The following is a 24159-nucleotide window of genomic DNA, read 5'->3' as shown; positions in this document are numbered from 1 at the left end:
CAGCGTCAATATCCTGCGGGGGTCCACTTATATTTTTTCCTTCTTACAAGAGTTATAATACGATCGTCTCAGACATAATTAACAATCAGATGCTAATTCTCAACGAGAAACCTGCTGCGTAATCTTTCCTTATGTACAGAATGAAACGGCGTTACCCTTTTCTAATTTTTGGTGGTTTCCCCTAAATGAATATCCAAGACGTTCACATCAATCTGACGTCTGTTGCATACCACCTTCTTCGTGTTGTACTTTCTATGGAAAGCAATGTACAAGTGCTGTTTACTTCTGCTTTTAGTAATTGGAACTTATCATTTTCCTAAGTTCCACCCCTCGCCATATCGGTGGTATCACCTCACCATAATTACAATGATTAAATACATTACAGACTGCATGCTCTATGTGATAAAATGTATCCAAACACCTGTTCGGGTGTATCCATCTTTCTCCTTAATCACTGCTTGAACTTTACTGGAGACACTTTCACTATATTGTCTGTGAAGAAATGCAAGCCCATTTTTCCTCAAGAGCCAAAACCAAAGAAAGTAATGATATTGGATGCTGGGGTCTGGAGCCAACTGAATGTTTTAACCCATCTGAAAGGTGTTTCATCGGATTCGAGTCGGGACTCTGGGCGGGCCAGTTCGTTTCAGGACTGTTCCCCACAAACCATTGTCTCATACATTCTGCTTTATCACAGGTTGCACAGTCGTTGTGATTCAATCAGACAGTTACTCTGCTGTAGGCATTGCCGTAAAATGTGTTCATCTTCTTCCACATTCAGCAGTTTCTTAAAGGAGGGGAACACATTGTAACCTCGAAAAACACCGTAACGTCACCTCCTCCGCACTTAACGTGGCATTAGTCACGTCGGCAGGTGACGTTCTGCAGACATTAACCAAATCCAAGACATTCCATCGGACTCTCGCAGGTTATCACTCGTCTCTAGTCATCGACAGTCCAGTGGCACATCGCGATTTACTATACGTCAAGCGTCGGTTAACATGTACTACAGAAACATGTGCCTTGACCATTGTACTACAATCTTTCTAACTGCCTCCGCAGAATCATTGTGTTAGGTGATAGATCTTTGGAACTTACGAGTGATTCATTTCGCATGAAATCAGCGAAGGGAATCATTTATTTCATGCGATTTTGTACAACCACTCTCCGAGACGCTCGACGGGCCTTGTCCTCCAGTACACGATGTCTTCCAGGTTTTGGTTCGGGTGTGGTGGTTTCTTCGAGTGCCCACTTCACCAACAGCTGACTTGGACTTAAATTTCGCTGATGGATTTATTACTGATGTGACAGTCCACGTGCGAAGTCACTGAGCTATCCTCACTGGCCCATCCGACTCTTACAGTTTCTCTACTAATAACACAACAGTCCTTCCCTCAGTTTACGTTGCTTGGTCAGTATCTAGGGATACTAGCGTCATTCAATAAAAACAAGAAATTTTTCAAAAGAATCACGTGCGTGAAAGGAATACACGCTTATTTTTCAACGTAATGACCCTGAAGTTGTAAGCACTTATGCCACCGCTGGACGGGCTTCTGAATTCCACGTGCCTTGGGGGTGTATGCCTAACCAGTTACGCTCTGCTGCGTGTACTTCCTCATCATCAGCGAACATTGATCCACGAAGAACTCCTTCAGTGGATTTAAATGTGGTAATATGAAGAAGGCCGAAAAGTAGCTGAACTAATACGGAAAGAAATGAGGAGTTTCTCCGCAGAATCAGCGAGGACAGAAATGTAAGAAAACTCTGACAAGAAGAAGGAACAGGTCGATAGGACATCCCTTGCGACACTGGGAATAGCTTTTAGTGTCCTAGAGGGAGCTACAGAAGGTAAGAACTGTAGAGAGGAAGACAGAGGTTGGAATAATCCAGCAAACAAATTAGGACGTACGTTACAATTGCTACTCTGAGACGAAAAGTTTGGCCCGTGAGAGGCCGCGTCAAATCAGCAAGAAGACTGATGACAGAAAAATAGAGGTTGTAGAGAGCAAGCAGGCGAACTTCAGTTCTCCCTGCACATATTTCTGTGCAGGGAGACCTGATGTCAAATGTTTTTGAAACTACCGCCCACACACTTTCTCGAACTTCAATACACCATGATCAATATGCTGGGCTGATGAAACACTAACGTTCACGGTTGCTGTAAAAGGCTCACAGTAATACGCCTGTTTTCCTGTAATCAGATCATCAACTCTCGCGATGTTGTTTCCCGTCACTGCACGTCCCAGGCGTAGCAAGTCTTCAACACTTTTCACATCCTCTTTAAGTTACCTGCCCACACGCACACTTTCACGATATTGCACTGCCATCCGGCGGTGAATTTCCGGTGGCTTGAACCCCTCAGCTAACAGAAATGTAATCAGACTTCGCTACTCCACGTTGCTGCAAACCTGCAAGGTTACGGCCATTTAGTTTCTCTGATTCCCAGCATCACGCTCACGAGGCAAGTCATCTGATTATAGTTATAGGACACCAACAAAAACCAAGAAAGAAGCACAAAATTTGTCGAAGTTCTGTATTATTTGTACTACTTTTCTGGTTATTTATTGAATGGCTTCGGATCTAGGATAAGTTCCGCATAGAATTGGGTACCCAGATATTTTTATTGGATATTTTAAGTTATGTGGGGCGACGAGAGAATTTTCAACACCTTGATATCATTTAATGATTAATTCCGTAATTTCATTATCAGGGAAACCTCTGAAATAGTTTCCATCCATGATTCCAACGAAAGAATTTCAGTTACACCTTGGAGCAGCAAGGCGATGTGGAGCGGGAGGCATGTCCTGTTACCCTACTGTCGATGACAGTTCTTTCTGAAGGCCGCGGCCTGGTCCCGGCTCAAATACCAAGCAGTAGTCTTGGAGAGTTGTCGCGAAGAGCGGCCTGAGGCTGCGTTCACAGTGGGGCCGACAACGGTCGTCAGCCTTGGTGGCCAGAGACACAGTGTGTCCGATCTCCAGCAGGAGCAAGGAGATTAGATTAGGTTACTTTACAATCTATTTCACATATGAAGCAGGCTGCATTTTAGCTTCCTAAGGCACGATGGATACCACACCCTCTCTGTACTTGCAAACTAGTGCTGCATTGCAGCTTTTGCACATCGAATTCACTTGTAAGAGTTATATGTGTCTCGTAAAGAATGTGACGAGTACTGCACACCCTATGTCAAGTAATCAGAATAACAAGTGCTACAAATACATGAGATGAAACTGAGGAAAGTTAGCCAACGTGAAACTCTGCAGCCTACTGTAAGTTTCGTGTGCCACAAAATTTTTTCTGGGTCGTCACTTAATATAATCACAATTGGGAAAATTTAATGCAAGAACTGAATTACTCACTGAATTGCTAAGCATAAGTAACGTGTTAATGTAAATAAAAAGATTCAAGTGAATATACGGAATGAGCATATAGAAAAAATTTAAATACAACCCTCAAATCAAAGAATTCGGAAAAAGCAGGAGCTTAAGCCTCAACAGAAAAACAAGATAATCAGTCAAAGTCTACAAATATAAGGCCTGCCTGCTGCGCTTCAGAAACTACAGATGGGATGTATAAAACATAATCTTACAAAAGAGGACGTGTTTGTCTGAAAACAGTCAACATAATTCTTAAAATAGGTAATTAAAATAAAATTTGTGTAAAAAATCACAAAGTAAACCTAAACTCCCCCCCATGAACCATAGACCTTGCCGTTGGTGGGGAGGCTTGCGTGCCTCAGCGACACAGATAGCCGTACCGTAGGTGCAACCACAACGGAGGGGTATCTGTTGAGAGGCCAGACAAACGTATGGTTCCTGAAGAGGGGCAGCAGCCTTTTCAGTAGTTTCAGGGGCAACAGGCTGGATGACTGGCTGATCTGGCCTTGTAACTTAACCAAAACGGCCATGCTGTGCTGGTATTGCGAACGGCTGAAAGCAAGGGGAAACTACGGCCGTAATTTTCCCCGAGGGCATGCAGCTTTACTGTATGGTTAAATGATGATAGCGTCCTCTTGGGTAAAATATTCCGGAGGTAAAATGGTCCCCCATTCGGATCTCCGGGCGGGGACTACTCAGGAGGACGTCGTTATCAGGAGAAAGAAAACTGGCGTTCTACGGATCGGAGCGTGGAATGTCAGATCACTTATTCGGGCAGGTAGGTTACAAAAATTAAAAAGGGAAACGGATAGGTTAAAGTTAGATATAGTGGGAATTAGCGAAGTTCGGTGGCAGGAGGAACAAGACTTTTGGTCAGGTGAATACAGGTTTATAAATACAAAATCAAATAGGGGTAATGCAGGAGTAGGTTTAATAATGAATATGAAATTGGGAGTTCGGGTAAGCTACTACAAACAGCATAGTGAACGCATTATTGTGGCCAAGATAGACACTAAGCCCACGCCTACAACAGTACTACAACTTTATATGCCAACTAGCTCTGCAGATGAAGAAATTGACGAAATGTATGATGAGATAAAAGAAATTATTCAGGTAGTGAAGGGAGACGAAAATTTAATAGTCATGGGTGATTGGAATTCAAGAGTAGGAAAAGGAGAGGAGGAAACATAGTAGGTGAATATGGATTGGGGCTAAGAAACGAAAGAGGAAGCCGCCTGGCAGAATTTTGCGCAGAGATAACTTAATGATCGCTAACATTTGGTTCAAGAATCATGAAAGAAGGTTGTATATATGGAAGAACCTGGAGATAGTAGAAGATATCAGATAGATTATTTAATGGCAAGACAGAGATTTAGGAACCAGGTTTTAAATTGTAAGTCCTTTCCAGGGGCAGATGTGGACTCTGACCACAATCTATTGGTTATGAACTACAGATTACAACTGAAGAAACTGCAAAAAGGTGGGAATTTGAGGAGATGGGACCTGGATAAACTGAAAGAACCAGAGGTTGTAGAGAGTTTCAGGAAGAGCATAAAGGAACAATTGATAAGAATGGGGAAAGAAATGTAGTAGAAGAAGAATGGATAGCTTTGAGGGATGAAGTGGTGAATGCAGCAGGGGATCAAGTAGGTAAAAAGACGAGGGCTAGTAGAAAACCTTGTTTGACAGAAGAAATGCTGAATTTAATTGATGAAAGGAGAAAATATAAAAATGCAGTAAATGAAGCAGGCAAAAAGGAATACAAACGTCTCAAAAATGAGATCGACAGGAAGTGCAAAATGGCTAAGCAGAAATGGCTAGAGGACAAATGTAAGGATGTAGAGGCTTATCTCACTAGGGGTAAGATAGATACTACCTACAGGAAAATTAAAGAGACCTTTGGAGAAAAGAGAACCACTTGTATGAATATCAAGGGCTCAGATGGAAACCCAGTTCTAAGCAAAGAAGGGAAAGCAGAAAGGTGGAAGGAGTATATAGAGGCACTATACAAGGGCGATGTACTTCAGGACAATATTATGGAAATGGAAGAGAATGTAGATAAAGATGAAATAGGAGTTATGATACTGCGTGAAGAGTTTGACAGAGCACTGAAAGACCTAAGTCGAAGCCAGGCCCCGGGAGTAGACAACATTCCATTAGAACCACTGACAGCCATGGGAGAGCCAGTCCTGACAAAACTCTACCATCTGGTGAGCAAAATGTATGAGACAGGCGAAATACCCTCAGACTTCAAGAAGAATATAATAATTCCAATCCCAAAGAATGCAGGCGTTGACAGATGTGAAAATTACCGAACTGTCAGTTTAATAAGTCACGGCTGCAAAATACTAACGCGAATTCTGTACAGCGAATGGAAAAACTGGTAGAAGCCGACCTCGGGGAAGTTCAGTTTAGATTCAGTAGAAATATGGGAACACGTGAGGTAATACTGACCCTACGACTTATCTTAGAAGCTAGATTAAGAAAAGGCAAACCTACGTTTCCAGCATTTGTAGACTCGGAGAAAGCTTTTGTCAATGTTGACTGCAATAATCTCTTTCAAATTCTGAAGGTGGCAGAGGTAAAATACAGGGAGCGAAAGGCTATTTACAATTTGTACAGAAACCAGATGGCAGTTATAAGAGTCGAGGGATATGAAAGGGAAGCAGTGGTTGGGAAGGGAGTGAGACAGGGTTGTAGACTCTCCCCGATGTTATTCAATCTGTCTATTGAGCAAGCAGTAAAGGAAACAAATGAAAAATTCGGAGTAGGTATTAAAATACATGGAGAAGAAATAAAAACTTTAAGGTTCGCCAATGACATTGTAATTCTGTCAGAGACAGCAAAGGACTTGGAAGAGCTCTTGAACGGAATGGACAGTGTCTTGAAGGGAGGATATAAGATGAACATCAACAAAAGCAAAACGAGGATAATGGAATGTAGTCGAATTAAGTCAGACGAAGCTGAAGGAATTAGATTAGGAAATGAGACACTTAAAGTAGTAAATGAGTTTTGCTATTTGGAGAGCAAAATAACTAATGATGGTAGAAGTAGAGAGGATATAAAATGTAGACTGGCAATGGTAAGGAAAGCGTTTCTGAAGAAGAGAAATTTGTTAACATCGAGTATAGATTTAAATGTCAGGAAGTCGTTTCTGAAAGTATTTGCATGGAGTGTAGTTATGTACGGAAGTGAAACATGGACGATAAATAGTTTGGACAAGAAGAGAATGAAGCCTTTGAAATGTGGTGCTACAGAAGATTGCTGAAGATTAGATGGGTAGATCACGTAACTAATGAGGAAGTATTGATTAGGATTGGGGAGAAGAGGAGTTTGTGGCACAACTTGACAAGAAGAAGGGATCGGTTGGTAAGACATGTTCTGAGGCATCAAGGGATCACCAATTTAGTATTGGAGGGCAGCGTGGAGGGTAAAAATCGTAGATGGAGACCAAGAGATGAATACACTAAACAGATTCAGAAGGATGTAGCCTGCAGTACGTATTGGGAGATGAAGAAGGTTGCACAGGATAGAGTAGCATGGAGAGCTGCATCAAACCAGTCTCAGGATTGAAGACCACAACAACAACAAATCTAAACTAGGGTCTGTGATTGCCTGTTTTGAAAGTAATTACCTCACTTATATTATTATTGTATTCTTCGCTTTGGTACATTGTTGTGACAAATTAGAAGGAAAACTTCGGCACACAATGGAAAAGTTCACACAAACGCACACGATTCACACACAAGAATAGAGATAAAAAGAATTTGGCACATCACAGTAAGTCAGAGCCTCAGAGGTTCTTCCCTGTCGCTGTGACTGAATTAATCTGAAGAATAATACCATAGAACACTTTCCGACAATGAAATTTATCTGCATCACCTTGCACATGAAACTAAGCTACGCTGGCGAGAAACACCTGCTAATTCCTAGAATATTCATGAGCAAAGCAAAATTATTAAGACTCGTGAAAGCTTCAAGAACGCAGATACAAGTCGTATAAATTCTAACAGCAATAAAATATCACGGGAAACTAAAAACGGAGATTAGTCAAGATGGTACTGATATTACACACGATGAAAAGCACCAACACGTGGTATGAAAAAAGCTTCAAAATCTTAAAACAGAGATGAAATAAAAAATAGAGTAAAAAACCACACACACACACACACGAGAAAAATTCAAACACACATTCCAGTTAAAAGTTAAGTCAGACAGCTGAATTTTAAACCTTTGCTGCAGTAACGAATTTCCTACACCATGTGTTCCGCTCAAACAAAGCGAGGACCGGAAAGCTTTCTACATATAGAAAAATTACTCTGAAAAATGAAAGAATTCGACTACCAAACTTAGAAATGAACTAGCAGGTCAAACTTGTACATCAGTTGGAACAGCTACACACCATACACATTAACACAGTCACAAACGGCAAGTCGCTCTGAAGAGTACGGTCTTCACTCACCAAAAGTCCAGTCCCGGGTGCAGAGAGCACGCTCTCCTGCAACGAAATTTCCCGTGGTAGCCGGAAGTGACCAGAGCGGTCCTTACCGTCAAAAAACTTAACTACTGTCGAATGACTACCGAAAGAGTAAAAATCTCTTTGTGTTGACTGGAAAAGCTACTTTATCTTTACTGCTGCTACGATAGCAGACAGGCATATGCTGTACTGCTACCATATATATAGGACAAATTCAAATACACACTCACTCACTCATTTATACAGATGTTAAGGGGAGAAAGGAGATTTGAGAGCACATAATGTAGGTAATGTACATAGGATTAGATACTTACTGGAAAAATTATATACAACCGTTCACTCACAGAAAGTTCCGTACCTAAAGACTGGAAAGTTTCTTAAGTCACACTAAAACCCAAAAAAGGAAATGAGAGTAATCCGCTGAATCGCAGGGCCATATCACTAACGTCAGTTTGCAGTAGGGTTTTGGAAGATATACTGTATTCGAATATTATAAGGTACCTCGAAGAAAAGGATTTACTGACACACATTCATCACGGATTCAGAAAATAATGTTCTTTCCGAAAGCAACTAGCACTTTACACACATGAAGTATTGAGTGCTATCGCAGGGGAAGAAGTCAAATGGACTCCATATTTTTGGATTTTCAGAAGGCTTCCGACACCGTTCCTCACAAGAGTCTTCTAACCAAACTTTGTGCCTATGGAATATCGCCTCAGTTGTGCGGCTGGATTAGTGATTTACTGTTAAAAAGGTCACAGTTCGTAGTAGTATACGGAAAGTCATCGAGTAAAAAAGAAGTAATATCCGGCGTTCCCCAAGAAGTGTTATAGACTATCTTTTGTTCCTGGTTTGTATTAACGACATAGGAGACAATCTGAGTAGCTCTCTTAGATTACTTGTAGATGATGCTGTCACTTACCGTTTTGTAAAGTCATCAGATGACCAAAATGAACAGCAAAATGATTTAGATACGATATCTGTGGGGCAGCGAAAAGTGGAATTTGGCCCTGAATAAAGAAAAGTATGAAGTTATTCACGTGAGTACTAAAAGAAATCCGCTAAATTTCGATTACGCGATAGGTTACACAGATCGGAAAGCTGTAAATTCAACTAAATACTTAGGGATCACAGTTACGAATAACCTAAATTTGAACGATCACATGGATATTATTGTGGGTAGAGCAAACCAAAGACTGCGATTCGTTGGTAGAACACTTAGAAAGTGCAACAGATCTACTAAAGAGACTGCTTACCCTACACTTCACAACCCTGTTCTGGAATGTTGCTTTGCGGTGTGGGATCCGTATCAGGTGGGACTGACGGATGATGTTGAAAAAGTTCAGAGAATGGCGGTTCGCTTTGTACGATTGCGAAAAATTGGGGAGATAGTGCCACAGATATGATACGTGAATTGCAGTGGCAATCATTAAAACAAAGGCGTTTTTCGTTGCGACTGGATGGTTTCATGAAATTTCAATCACCAGTATTCTCCTCCGATTGCCAAAAATTCTGTTGCCATCCACCGAAATAGGGGGAAATGATCATCACGATACGATATGAGAAAGCAGGGCTCGCACAGAAAAATTTAAGTGCTCGATTTTCCCGCGCGCCATTCGAGAGTGGAACGGTAGAGAGACATCTTGAATGTCGTTCATTGAGCCGTCTGCCAGGCCTGGAGTTGTGAATAGCAGAGTAATCACGTAGATGTAGATGTAGATGAATGTCATTGTGTACCATTGAATCGGGACAAACTAAAGTATAGATAATTAAAAGTGACAGCACGAAATACAAGTTAAATGGTATGCAACGAATTTAACAAATCAATATCACCTTACGTGTGAAAGATTTAAACACAGAGTTAACAATATGATACCATCAACACCTAAAGCACTGATGGCTCAAATTGCTCTGAGCACTATGGGACTTAACATCTATGGTCATCCGTCCCCTAGAACTTAGAACTACTTAAACCTAACTAACCTAAGGACATCACACAACACCCAGCCATCACGAGACAGAGAAAATTCCTGACCCCGCCGGGAATAATATCTCTGTCGTAGTAAGCTTCCAATCCTTGTAAAGGCTTCTCACTTCCTCTAACCAAAGCAAGTGTCATCCACGAATTACCTGGAACAACTTCATTTGGGGTACAGGAGAACGTAATTTTACAGCCAACAAATGTTATTGGACCAGACAGTATCTCCTGTTGAGACACAGGGCTTGGTGTCTCATCAAAACTGAAAACAGTTTTATAAACTGGCATTCTGCTCCTCCTAGTATATCTGCGACGACGGTACGGCATAGCTGTGTGCTGCGTGCTGCTGCCTGCAGTCGACTGACACAGAAACAGGAAGCGCGCCCAGCGCTACATTCACGAGCGTCTTATCACTACGTCACTTCCGCTGATAAACTTGATTTTAGCCCGCCGCGAGCTAAGTAATACTAGAGCTCGCGGCTGCCTACTGCCTCGCCCAGCGGCTAAGTCCCGCTCAAGGCCACCCGCCTATAAGGCGTTCTCCTGTACCACAAATGAAGTTGTTCCAGGTAATTCGTGGATGACACTTGCTTTGGTTAGAGGAAGTGAGAAGCCTTTACAAGGATTGGAAGCTTACTATGACAGAGATATTATCTGTTATAAAACATTTTCTATTGGTGTTGTTGGAAGCAGAGATTATGGTACTGCTATTGTAACAACAGACAAGCCTTTTTTATTGTATACCCGGAACAGAAGGAAGATTAATACCAATACATTTTGATAAGGTACCACTTATTTTACACCACAAATTAACTCTTTCATTGGTATTAATCTTCCTTCTGTTCCGGGTATACAATAAAAAAGGCTTGTCTGTTGTTACAATAGCAGTACCATAATCTCTGCTTCCAACAACACCAATAGAAAATGTTTTATAACAGATAATATCTCTGTCATAGTAAGCTTCCAATCCTTGTAAAGGCTTCTCACTTCCGCCTTATAGGCGGGTGGCCTTGAGCGGGACTTAGCCGCTGGGCGAGGCAGTAGGCAGCCGCGAGCTCTAGTATTACTTAGCTCGCGGCGGGCTAAAATCAAGTTTATCAGCGGAAGTGACGTAGTGATAAGACGCTCGTGAATGTAGCGCTGGGCGCGCTTCCTGTTTCTGTGTCAGTCGACTGCAGGCAGCAGCACGCAGCACACAGCTATGCCGTACCGTCGTCGCAGATATACTAGGAGGAGCAGAATGCCAGTTTATAAAACTGTTTTCAGTTTTGATGAGACACCAAGCCCTGTGTCTCAACAGGAGATACTGTCTGGTCCAATAACATTTGTTGGCTGTAAAATTACGTTCTCCTGTACCACAAATGAAGTTGTTCCAGGTAATTCGTGGATGACACTTGCTTTGGTTAGAGGAAGTGAGAAGCCTTTACAAGGATTGGAAGCTTACTATGACAGAGATATTATCTGTTATAAAACATTTTCTATTGGTGTTGTTGGAAGCAGAGATTATGGTACTGCTATTGTAACAACAGACAAGCCTTTTTTATTGTATACCCGGAACAGAAGGAAGATTAATACCAATGAAAGAGTTAATTTGTGGTGTAAAATAAGTGGTACCGCACGACCACGAGCTGCGGGCCTAAAGCACTGAAAGATATAAACACATACACAAGTTATAAAACACTTCACATAACAGGATCACTGGGATACAAAAGCCAGTAAGGAGTTATAATAATTTCTCGACTGTTAATGCCAAATTATCATCACCCACGGAGGATCAACTACAATAACTAAAAGCTTTAGATACGTCACCCTTCTCACTTAAACAAATTATTTTTGAGTTCAAAATTTACAGACAAAAATTCCGCTAAATAAGTCATCACCCTTCTGGCTGGTTTGATGCGAATTCCTTTCCCGTGCCAACCCCTTCATCACAGATTAGTACTTGCATTCTACGTCCTCAATTATTTGCAGAATGTATTGCAATCTCTGCCTCCCTCTACAGTTTTTTCTGCCCTCCACAGCTCCTTTCTGGTACCATGGAAGGCATTCCCTAATTTCTTAACAGGTACCCTATCGTCCTGTCCCTTCTTCTTATCAGTGTTTTCCCCATATTCTTTTCCTCTCTGACTCTGCGCAGAATCTCCTTATTCCTTAACTTACCAGTCCACCTAATTTTCAACATTCGTCTGTAGCACCACATCTCAAATGTTTCTATTCTCTTCTGTTCCGATTTTCTCACAGTCCATGGTTCACTACCATACAGTGCTGTGCTCCAAACGTACTTTCTTAGAAATTTTTTCCTCAAATTTAGGCCTATGTTTGTTATTGGTAGACTACTCTCGGACATGAATGCCCGTTTTGCCAGTTCTAACGTGCTTCTGATGTCATCCTTGCACCGTCCGTCATTGTTATTTGCTGCCTAGGTAGCATAATTCCTTAACTTCACTTACTCCGTGACCCTCAATCCTGATGCTAAGTCTCTCGCTGTTCTCATTTCTGCTACATCGCACTACTTTCGTCGTTCTTCGATTTACTCTCAATCCAAATTCTGTATTCATTATACTGTTCGCTCCAATCAGTAGATCCTGTAATTCTTCTTCTTCACTTTCACTCAGGATAGCATTGCCCTCAGGGAATCGTATCATTGATATCCTTTCAGTTTGAATTTTAATCCCACTCCCGAACATTTCTTTTATTTCCATCATTGCTTCTTCGATTCACAGACTGAACAGTAGGGGTGAAAGACTACATCCCTGTCTTACACCCTTTTTAGTCCGAGCACTTACATGCGGGTCGTTCACTCTTATTATTCCCTCTTTGCTCTTGTACCTACCGCTATTTTTCTTAGAATTTCGAACATCTTGCACACTTATACGTCGTCAACTCTTTTTCCGTGTCGACAGGTCCTATGAATGAGTCTTGATTTTTCTTTAGCCTTGCCTCCATTATCAACCGCAACGTCAGAATTGAATGTCGACCGATGACCGAAGCAGTCTGGTCCCTTTAATCCCACAAACCAATTGACTGTCTGGTGCATTTACCTTTCCTAAAGCCATACTAATCGTCATCTAACACATTCTGAATTTTCTTTTCGATTCCTCTGTATATTATTCTTGTCAGGAACTTGAATGAATGAGCTTTTAAGTTGATTGTGCTTTAATTCTCGCACTTGTCAGCTTTTGCGGTCTTCGGAATTGTGTCGATGATCTTTTTCCGAAAATCAGTTGGTATGTCGCCAGTCTCATACATTCTTCATTGCCACTTCCCCCAATGATTTCAGAAGTTACGGTGGAATGTCGTCTATCCCCTCTGCCTTATTTGACCGTAAGTCCTCCGAATTTTTTTTTTTAAATTCTGATTCTAGCACTGGATCCCCCATATCTTCTAAATCGACTCAAGTTTCTTCTTCTATCACATCAGACAAATCTCTCCCCTTATAGAGGCCTTAAATGTGCTTTTTGCAGCTAATCGCTCTCTACTCTGCATTTACCAGGGGAATTGCCGTTGCACTTTTAATGTTACCATCATTGCTTTTAGTTTCACCGAAGGTTGTCTTCACTTCCCCATATGCTGAGTCAGTCTTTCCGACAGTCACTTCTTTTTCGATTCCTTCACGTTTTTCATGCAGCCATTTCTTCTTAGGAATATTTATTTCAATCCTCATTAACATGTATTTCTGTACTCCTACATTTCTCTGAACATTTTTGCGCTTCCTTCTTTCATCGATCAACTGAAGAATATCTGCTATTAACCATGGTTTCTTCGTAGTTACCTTCCTTGTACCTTTGCTTTTCTTTCCAACCCCTGTGGTTGCCTTTTCTAGAACTGCCCATTCCTCTTCATCAGTACTGCCTACTGAGCTATTCCTTATTGCTGTACATATAGCCTTGGAGAACCTCAAGCGGCGCATCTCGTCATCGCTTAGTACTTTTGTATCTCAGTTTTTTTTTTTTTTTTTTTTTTTTTTTTTGCGTATTGGTTCTTCCTGAGTAATCTCTTAAATTTCAGCCTACTCTGCACCAGAGCTTCATTGTAATCTGAGTCTATATCTGCTGCTGGGTACGCCTTACAATCCAGTATCTTATTCCGGAATCTCTGTCTGACCACAATGTAATCTAATTGAAATCTTCCCGTATAAACCGGCCTTTTCCAAGTATACCTGCTCCTCTTGTGGAGAATTTCTACTATTACCAGCTGAAATTTATTACAGAACTCAGTTAGTCTTTCTCCTCTCTCATTCCTTGTCCCAACCCCACATTCTCCTGTAACAATTTTTTCTGCTCCTTCCCCTACAACTGCATTCCAGTCCCCCATGACTATTAGATTTTTCATCACCCTTTACGTATCCTATTAACATTTCAATGTCTTCATGTACTTTCTCTACCTCTTCATCTTAAGTTTGCAACATCGGCCTGTACATTTGAATTACTGTTGTCGGCGTTGGTTTGCTGTCCATTCTACCTGCTTATGTTTTCCAATAAACCTGCAATTTTAGTTCATAGATTCCGAGCTACATCCCAATTACGACGTTTTTCATCCTCAGGATACCACAGAGACTCTCTTTCTTGGATTAAACTTACCAGCTTCTCACAGTCGAAATATAGTGTGTGAGAATGCCGGTCGTTTTGCGGGAAGAAAAGCAACTGATTTGAATTTCACCAATTGTCGTCCGCAGTCTGTACTCTCGGCGACAGTGTGACCGCCCTAGTAGTGGCCTACTGGTTTGGAGAATCGGCGGTCTTCGGCCGATGTCGGTCGTAGGCGGAATCCACCGATATCGGTGACACTGTGACCGCAGTATTAGCGTCGACAGCAATGCCAGGTCGTCATGCAGGACCGCAGGCAGCCTAAGTGGCTGGCGGCGGCGGTGGCAGCGGCGTCGGCAGTGGCGGCCGAATTAACTTCGTCAGTGCGGCGGTAACGAGCTTATGAGGTGAGCGGCCGCCCGCCGGCAGCTGTCGCCCGTGGCCGGCTCGTCCCGCCCCTGGCCGCCGTATCTGGCCGTAGCCGGCGTCCACAAAGTCTTTAATTAAGCGGAACTCGTCAAAGTTGCCGCGCCACTGCGCGGCCATCACTGCGCGCAAACTGCGAATCTCATTAATTTTTTTTTTTTTACTACTCTACGATTGCTTGTCCTCTCTCCGTGTAAAACATGCACGCTCCTGGAACTCTGATAGATCCATTCATTTGGCTGGAACGTACTGCATCCGTGCTGTGTAATAAAGGAAAGGTAGACTTTTCGGTAAGTGAATGAAAGGAAAATTCCCTCAAGTGCATAAATGGTATTCCTGACTAGTATAAAACGACACTCGTTAGGAAAAGCAAACGCTCTATCCCGTTACGGAAAACTACAGAATCTTTGCCTTGTAACTTCATAGGTCCGCGTTGGAGAAAATACTTCTTTTTTTTATCTTTCGGGTTTTCTCAGTGTGGTGAATTACACTACTGGTCATTAAAATTCCTACACCAAGAAGAAATGCAGATGATAAACGGGTATTCATTGGACAAATATATTATACTAGAACTGACATGTGATTACAATTTGCAATTTGGGTGCATAGACCCTGAGAAATCAGTACCCAGAAAAACCACCTCTGGCCGTAATAACGGCCTTGATACGCCTGGGCATTGCGTCAACCAGAGCTTGGATGGCGTGTACAGGTACAGCTGCCGTTGCAGCTTCAACACGATACCACAGTTCATCTAGAATAGTGACTGGCGTATTGTGACGAGCCAGTTGCTCGACCACCATTGACCATTTTCAATGGGTGAGAGATCTGGAGAATGTGCTGGCCAGGGCAGCAGTCGAACATTTTCTGTATCCAGAAAGGCCCGTACAGGACCGGCAACATGCGGTCGTGCATTATCCTGCTGAAATGTAGGGTTTCGCAGGGATCGAATGAAGAGTAGAGCCACGGGTCGTATCACATCTGAAATGTAACGTCCACTGTTCAAAGTGCCGTCAATGCGAACAAGAGGTGACCGAGACGTGTAACCAATGGCACCCCATACCATCACACCGGCTGATACGCCAGTATGGTGATGACGAATACACGCTTCCAATGTGCGTTCACCGCGATGTTGTCAAACACGGATGCGACCATCAAGATACTGTAAACATATCCTGGATTCATCTGAATAAATGACGTTTTGCCATTCGTGCACCCAGGTTCATCGTTGAGTACACCATCGCAGGCGCTGCTGTCTGTGATGCAGCGTCAAGGGTAACCGCAGCCATGGTCTCCGAGCTGATAGTCCATGCTGCTGCAAACGTCGTCGAACTGTTCGTGCGGGTGGTTGTTGTCTTGCAAACGTCCCCATCTGCTGACTCAGGGATCGAGACGTGGCTGCACGATCCGTTACAGCCATGCGGATAAGATGCCTGTCATCTCGACTGCTAGTGATACGAGGCCTTTGGGATCCAGCACGGCGTTCCGTATTACCCTCCTGAACCAACCGATTCCATATTCTGCTAACAGTCATTGGATCTCGACCAACGCGAGCAGCAATGTCGCGATACGGTAAACCGCAATCGCGATAGGCTACACTCCGACCTTTATCAAAGTCGGAAACGTGATGGTACGCATTTCTCCTCCTTACACGAGGCATCGCAACAACGTTTCACCAGGCAACGCCGGTCAACTGCTGTTTGTGTATGAGAAATCGGTTGGAAGCTTTCCTCATCTCAGCACGTTGTAGGTGTCGCCACCGGCGTCAACCTTGCACGAATTCTCTGAAAAGCTAATCATTTGCATATCACAGCATCTTCTTGCTATCGGTTAAATTTCGCGTCTGTAGCACGTCATCTTCGTGGTGTAGCAATTTTAATGGCCAGTAGTGTAATTGTATACTTAAATGTGCTCCAGCGACATGCTGTTTCCATCTTTTGTGCATTATTTCGATAAAAGAACCACGTGACTCTTTCTCAGGTTTTACTGCGACGTGTATTAGCTGTTTGGATTGCAACCAGACTGTTGGTTTTGCGCCGTTATTTCTAGCGTATCTGTATCACAAATTAGGTCGTTGTTACCTTCGTAGTGTGGAGCCAAGGTGAGGAACAGATCGGTTACCTCTTAAAACACTTGAACAGCCTCAATACCAGCGTAAAATTTACCATGGAGGTAGAAAAGGACAAACAGCTACCGTTTCTAGACTTCTGGTCCCGATGGATGGTGAAAACCTGGGATACAGCGTGTATCTAGAACTGAGACACACACGGACCGGTTCCTACGCAGACTGTTAGACTACCACCCGAGCTAGAAAATGTGCATGATTAACACGCTCGTAATGCGAGCAAGACGAATATGTGAGTAGCAGCATCTCAGACGCGAGATGCAACACCTGGAAAGCATTCTGGGGAGCAAGGGGCACTCCACCAGTTACATAAGTCAAATACTCGGCGAAGTGGCAAATCGGAAAAAGAAATGTGGGGTACGGCCTTTCTGCCATACATTCGCAGAGTGGTGGACAGAATCGGCGGTATATTGTGCAAACGAGGCGTAAAGTCTATAAATTGACAAACAAGATCAAAGAATGTCTCAAATCGGAAAAGGAGAAAAGGACCCACTGGCAGTGTCGGGAATATACCGCTTACGTTGTACAAGAAGAAATGTCTATAGTGGAATGACTGAACGATCAATCAGCACTAGGGTCACGGAGCACAAGCGACAATGCAGGTTTGGGGAGGTAGAGAAATCGGCCGTGGCGAAGTACGCACTGTGTGAGACCGACCACATAGTGAAATTCGTCGACACGAAGTTTTTGTTGTAGTGAAGAGCTATCACATTTTCTTGTTCAGAGAAGCTATTGAAATACACAAACTTGACTATGGCTTGAACAAGAAAGAAGAATGGTTCAAATGGCTCTGAGCACTATCGGACTTAACATCTATGGTCATCAGTCCCCTAGAACTTAGAACTACTTAAACCTAACTAACCTAAGGACATCACACATCACCCAGTCATCACGAGGCATAGAAAATCCCTGACCCCGCCGTGACAAGAAAGAAGAAAGCCGCAAGGTGCACAGGTCATGGATTCGTCCGCTACACCGAACGACCGTTGCAGGTGGCAAGAGAGAACCGTACTGGAAATGACCAAGAGAAAGACCTTGGACGTTGGCGCTGCAGGTGCATATAATCAGAAAGCAGCGAGCTCGACTCCAGTCCACCACCAGCAGGGGAGCGTGGAACTTTCACAATGACAGCCACTCGTTCTGGCGAAACATCAGAAAAATCATCAAACCAACGTCGGGTGAGGAACCCGAGACAGAAACTGAGAAGCAGTTTAATGACATTTATTATTATTAGTGTCAAATATTATTTTATTTTTTTCAGTTATTATTACTGTTGTTATTGTCGTTTATTAATAGTATTATTATTACTATTATTAACGAATTCGCCCTCTGATTGAACACCTGAAGCAAATAACTCAATCAACAGTTCTTTAGGTCTTTCTTGTTATTTCAATATGCTCCGTTTTTTCCCTGAAGTGTTGTTTACGTTCTGTCGACCACTTCCCGGCACGTGTGGCCGAGCGGTTCTAGGCGCTACAGTCTGGAATCGCGCGTGCCCTACGGTCGTAGGTTCAAATCCTGCCTCGGGCGTGGATGCGTGTGATGTCCTTAGGTTAGTTAGGTTTAAGTATTTCTAAATTCTAGGGTACTGATGACCTCAGAAGTTAAGTCCCATAGTGCTCACAAGGGAATCTCCCCATCGCACCCCTCTCAGATTTAGTAATAAGTTGGCACAGTGGGTAGGCCTTGAAAAACTGAACACAGATCAATAGAGAAAACAGGAAGAAGTTGTGTGGAACTATGAAAAAATAAGCAAAATATACAAACTGAGTAGTTCATGCGCTAGATAGGCACCATCAAGGATTATGTAAGCATAGGAGCGCCGTGGTCCCGTGGTTAGCGTGAGCAGCTGCGGAGCGAGAGGTCCTGGGTTCAAGTCTTCCGTCGAGTGATAAGTTTACTTTCTTTATTTTCGTAAAGTTATAATCCGTCCATTTGTTCATTGACGTCTCTGATCACTGTAATAAGTTTAGTGTCTGTGTTTTGCGACCGCACCGTAAAACCGTGCGATTAGTAGACGAAAGGACGTGCCTCTTCAATTATAACCGAAAACATTAGATCGCAAGCTCATAGTTCAACCGATTCCTCCAAAGGAAAACACGTCTAATTTATTCTATACGACACTGGTGACGGCATGTGCGTCACATGACAGGAATATGTTGCCGACCCACCTAACTTATACACTTGGCGAATGGGTAAAAACATTCTTCTACCTTGCACAATTTAGGTTTTCTTGTGGATGTGATAATCACTCCCAAAAAAGTGATGAAAACATAAGAGTTTGTGACATAAACTGAAAATAATAAATTAAACTTTTCACTAGAGGGAAGATTTGAACCAAGAACCTCTCGTTCCGCAGCTGCTCACGCTAACCACAGGACCACGACGCTCCTGAGCTCACTCTGTCCTTGTTCTTGCCTATGTTGCGCATGGACTACTCAGTTTGTATATTTTGCTTATTTTTTCATAGTTCCACACAACTTCTTCCTGTTTTCTCGATTGATCTGTGTTCAGTTTTTCAAGGCCTATCCACTGTACCAACTTATAATTAAATCTGAGGGGATTGCGATGGGGAGGTTCCCTTGTCAGAGCCATTTGAACCATTTTGAACCGACCACTTTAGTCTATACTGTTTTTGTTTCCATTACTGTGTTGTAACTTTCCATTTGTCATCTTGGTGTCTGAAGGTGTACCTTCCTTTGCGTTTGTGAGATCCTTTCGAATTTCGTTTAGGCAAGATGTTGAGTTCCTAAATGATGGTACATAGGCTATTATCATTTTACACGAAATATATTCGCAATTCCTTATATGGACAACCATCATCTGTGTAATGGAATGACGACGATGGTAATTTGTGCCGGACCGGGCCTCGAAAACCGATATCTCGCATGTCACGAGCTTGAAAACTGGGTTCAAATCCCGACCCAGCACAAATTTTCATTCTCTTCATTATATTACACACCTCATGGATGTCGATATTGCCATCTGTGAATTTATTTCATAACGGCTGCATTCGCTGCAATGCCTGTTCCTTCGGACATGCATGCTTGTCCAAAGGAACGTTGCACCATACTTCTGAACAACACAGCCACTGCTGTATCGTATTATACTTCGGATCAGATGTTTTCTGGTAGTCAGTTGAGATGAACAAAGAATTTCTTTCACGTTTTCTTAAAGTCATTTTTGATTTTAGAAAAGTTTTCTGTTATTTTGATTGATTGCAGGCCGTAACCGTTTTGGGTATGTTTTCCTCCTACAATGTTCTTAATGATCTTCCTCACTTTTTTTATTTCTTCAAATTCGTGTTCTCTGTTAAGTGTCATTGTTTCGCTTGCGTAGTGGACGGTTAGTTTTGTGACAGTATTGTAGTGCCGAACTTTTGCCTGTCTTTACGTAATTTTTTTGTTGTGGAGCTTTTGGACTAACCCTAATGCTTTTTTGACCGTTTATAAGCGATTTTTCTGTGAGATTATTTCACGACCTGTCGGTTCGATGAATTCTCAGAGGTTTTTAAAATACAGGACGCTGCTGTTTTTATCGTACTTTGTTTTCAGGCCTGCTAAATCTGTCTTTGAACATAAGAATTCAACTTTTTCGAATCATACTTGTAACCCTACTTTTTCTGCACATTCTGTAAGTATCTCGATCCTTTAGTCCTATCACCATGTCGTCCGAAAACGCTACATTTGGTTTTTAGAGGTTGTTTTTGGGAATGCCCAGAAGGAAAGCGTTCAAAACCCATGTTTCTTGGCCCCGCAGGGGACTCACCACTCTTTGATGAGTACTTGCTTGGCTACCATGGGCCCCAGGCTTTGAAGCATTGCTTCCTCTTTCTGTGTTGCAAAACTACACTTCTGCTATCCGTTTCCTCCGTTGACTTTCTTTCGATTGGTCCTTTTGGTGCAGAACCTGCTTGGACTTGTTTCATGATTTTCATCTTGATTTCTAGTTTCAGTCTCAGCGCTATCTTTACCTACTATTAACAGTTCTATGGTCTCCTTCATTTGGTTCGACCTGTCACTTTATCAAAATTTTACAGAAGTGCATGTTGTGCATGGAAGGCCGCTCACTGTGGTGTATGCACCGCCTCTATACGCTTTCACCCTTTCTTCCTGCTGTTGTACACCTGAAACTGAGCACAGTGGCCATCCCATTGTCTGGGTGTCTTCAAGTAACTGCACAACTGTAGCCCCCTGACCACTCAGGCATCTCAGTGTTAGTGACCGCATTGCAGAGCCCCTATGTATGCCATGGAGTACATATCCATCGTGACTGGGGCCAGGGGCTCCCAGCAATGGATTACTGGTCTGGTAGCCATTGCTGTGGCTGTGTGACCCTTGAAGAGAGCATCCGTTCAAAGTGGATGGCATGATGGCTGATAGTTCACACTTGAAGTGACTTAAACTTTCTCCTTCTGGTGGTCACCCAGCCCCAGCAGTCTCTTCAAATGGAAAGGCCTCGTACAGTACAACAAAGTACAATCCCAACGCGTTCCCGTCCCTTGCTATGCCATGTGAGGTATGCAGGACTAAACGACAAGGAGAAAAATCCTGCCCCCTAATACCTGATCTATACCAGGACTCCAGGGACACCTTTTTGGCCACAATGGCTTAATTTTTTGTGATAAACATTGAGAACAAATACGGGGAAGATGAAGAGCGGTTCCCTCCTCATTAAAACATCTCCTGATCTGTCACTGTGAAAAGTTGGGAGTGACATTCCAATGACTATCATTCCCCACAAGAGTCTCGATGTGGACCTGGGAGTCATCTTTGACCATGATCTTCATCCGCCACCAGACGATGAACTACGGCCCATCTAAGAGTGATGGGTGTGCACTTGATATGTCGTGTGCTCAGAGGACCATGGAAAGCAGAGTTGCTACCAAGCCCTCCGTTTTGGCTTTTGAGGGTGATACATTACCTGAGGAGGTCAAGGTGATGGTCTTCTAGTGTCCCTTCTCCTGTTAGACGCTTCATGTTTGTGAAGTTTAGACATGTGTCTTCCTGTTGCACTGCTACCCCCGTCTGCAGGGATCGTAGATGTCCACTGCAAGGGATCAATCCTTGTCCCCATCCCCCATCTACGTAAACTGCGTCGAGCTCCATTCTCCCTGCTAACCAGATTGCTCCGTTTACAGGTGTGAGAAGAAAATCCAAGAGTATAAGACCTTGGATAAGCTCCCATATCAAGAGGGCATAAAAAATATGAGCATCTAAATCCCATACTATCGATGCAATTTTACGCTACAGCTGTAGCGTCGTAACGTTCTTTGTCGACAGTTGCGCCTCTTACAGCAGGCCCTCAGAAACGCCCCGCTGATACCTGAACCCCATGAAGACAGGGGTCCATCTGATGTTTCCACTACAACCACTTTGGGAGCATTGGCTCCTCACCAGCCAGGGCCAGAGGTTCCTATCACCAAGCTGGAGGCACCTCATCCTGCTCCAGGCAGAGGTCTCCTGGGACTCTTCCTTTCACAGTTCCTGCTGGTCAACAGCCAGATGCCAGCTGGTGGCTGAAGGAACCACAGGCTCCTAGCTGTTCGACTTAGTTCCTCCTCTGTATCTGTAACCATTGCAAGGTTACCTTCTCCATCCTCGTATTCTAAGGAGAAGAAGGACAAGAAGGACACAAAACCAGAGGCTGCCATGCCACTGGACTCTGCATGTACTGCTTCTGTGCCCAAGGTGGAGATAGCGGTGGCGGTGAGGCACCAGATCTCCCCAGGCAATGAGCCAAGGAATCTATGTCAGTTGATGCACTGATATCTTAACCAATGGCAGTACATGGCTCTGGTCATAACCTGCGCACCCCTACTGATTGTTTCATGCCCCCATGGTATTCAGACAGTTTCTTTCTCCAGTGGAATTGTAACTTATTTTTCCACCACCTATATGAGCAACAGCAGCTTTTAAGGACATATCCTGCAATCTGTACTGGAGTCCAGGAAACATGGTGTCGAGAAAATCAGACTCCTTACGTTCATGGGTGCCGAATTATTTTTTTTAAGAATTGGACCGAATATGAGAGGGTATAGCATGGAGTTTGTATGTATGTGCTGGAGTCTGCCTTTTGATACTTCATTGGGGGCTGTGGCTGTTTGGCTATTGTCACATCATTCTGATGATGTGTCTCAGGATGTACTGTCCACATTACTTTCTCAGCTCACCCCTCCATTCCTAGCCTTGGGTAACTTCAACGCCCATAACCCTTTGTGGAGTGGAATAATGATCACTGTCCACGGTAAAGACATAAAAACTTTACAGACACAACTTGATTTTTGCCCCACATACTTCAGTGTGGGATGTTGGGCTTCTTCAGGCATTGATCTCTCTTTTTCCAGTCCTGGTCTTCCACCATCTATCCACAGGAGGGTCCACAATAAGCACTTCCTGATCTTCCTGTCTCTCTCTCAGCATTGCTCCCCTGGACACCTGCCCAGATGGGCTCTCCATAATGCTGATTGGGATGGGTTCACTTCCGCTGTTGTTCTTAGTTGTCCATCAGAAGGCGGTAGCAATATGGCCGTTCAGCATACAACAGCAGCCATTCTTTTGACAGCCATCCAAGACATCTCCTCTTCCTCGGGATCCCCCTCCCCCCCCCCCCCCCTTTGTGGGTATCCTGGTGGACGCCAGATAACACACTAGCCGTTAGAGATCGTCAGCGGGCTCTACAACGCAATAAACGGCACCCTTCACTACAGCACATTGCCTTTAAACCGCTCAGTGCCCGATTTCACTACCTCATAAAACGATGAAAGCAAGAATCAGCGGGAAGGTATGTTTCCACCATTGTATCACGTAAATTCATCATAGCTATGGGCAAATATCAGACGATTCTACCCTTTCCAGACCCTTGCTGTCCTTAGAAGGTACCATTTATACCGATGCAGACGCTGTCGCCAAGCATATTGCTGAGCATTACACTTGTATCTCAGAACAACCACCAAACCTTTCGGCTCATAAAACATCGGGAGGAGTGAATGTACTTATGTGTCAGTACCCACCACCTGGGTCATATAACGCTCCTTTCAGTGAGTGGGAACTCTCCAGTGCCCAAGCCCATTCCCCTGGTACTGCCCCAGGGCCATATCGCATCCACAATCAAATGCTGAAAAATTTCTAAGCAGATTGTCAGCGTCACATCCTTGCCCTCTTGAATCCTATCTGCAATGAGGGTGAATTTCCTGTAAAACTCTTTGAGAGTATGCTCATCGAAATAAAATGCCTGAGTGACAGATGAAGTGT

The sequence above is a fragment of the Schistocerca americana genome, chromosome 3 (assembly GCF_021461395.2).
Source record: "Schistocerca americana isolate TAMUIC-IGC-003095 chromosome 3, iqSchAmer2.1, whole genome shotgun sequence".
In the NCBI taxonomy this organism is placed as follows: domain Eukaryota; kingdom Metazoa; phylum Arthropoda; class Insecta; order Orthoptera; family Acrididae; genus Schistocerca; species Schistocerca americana.
Note: the sequence above shows the minus strand (reverse complement) of the source record.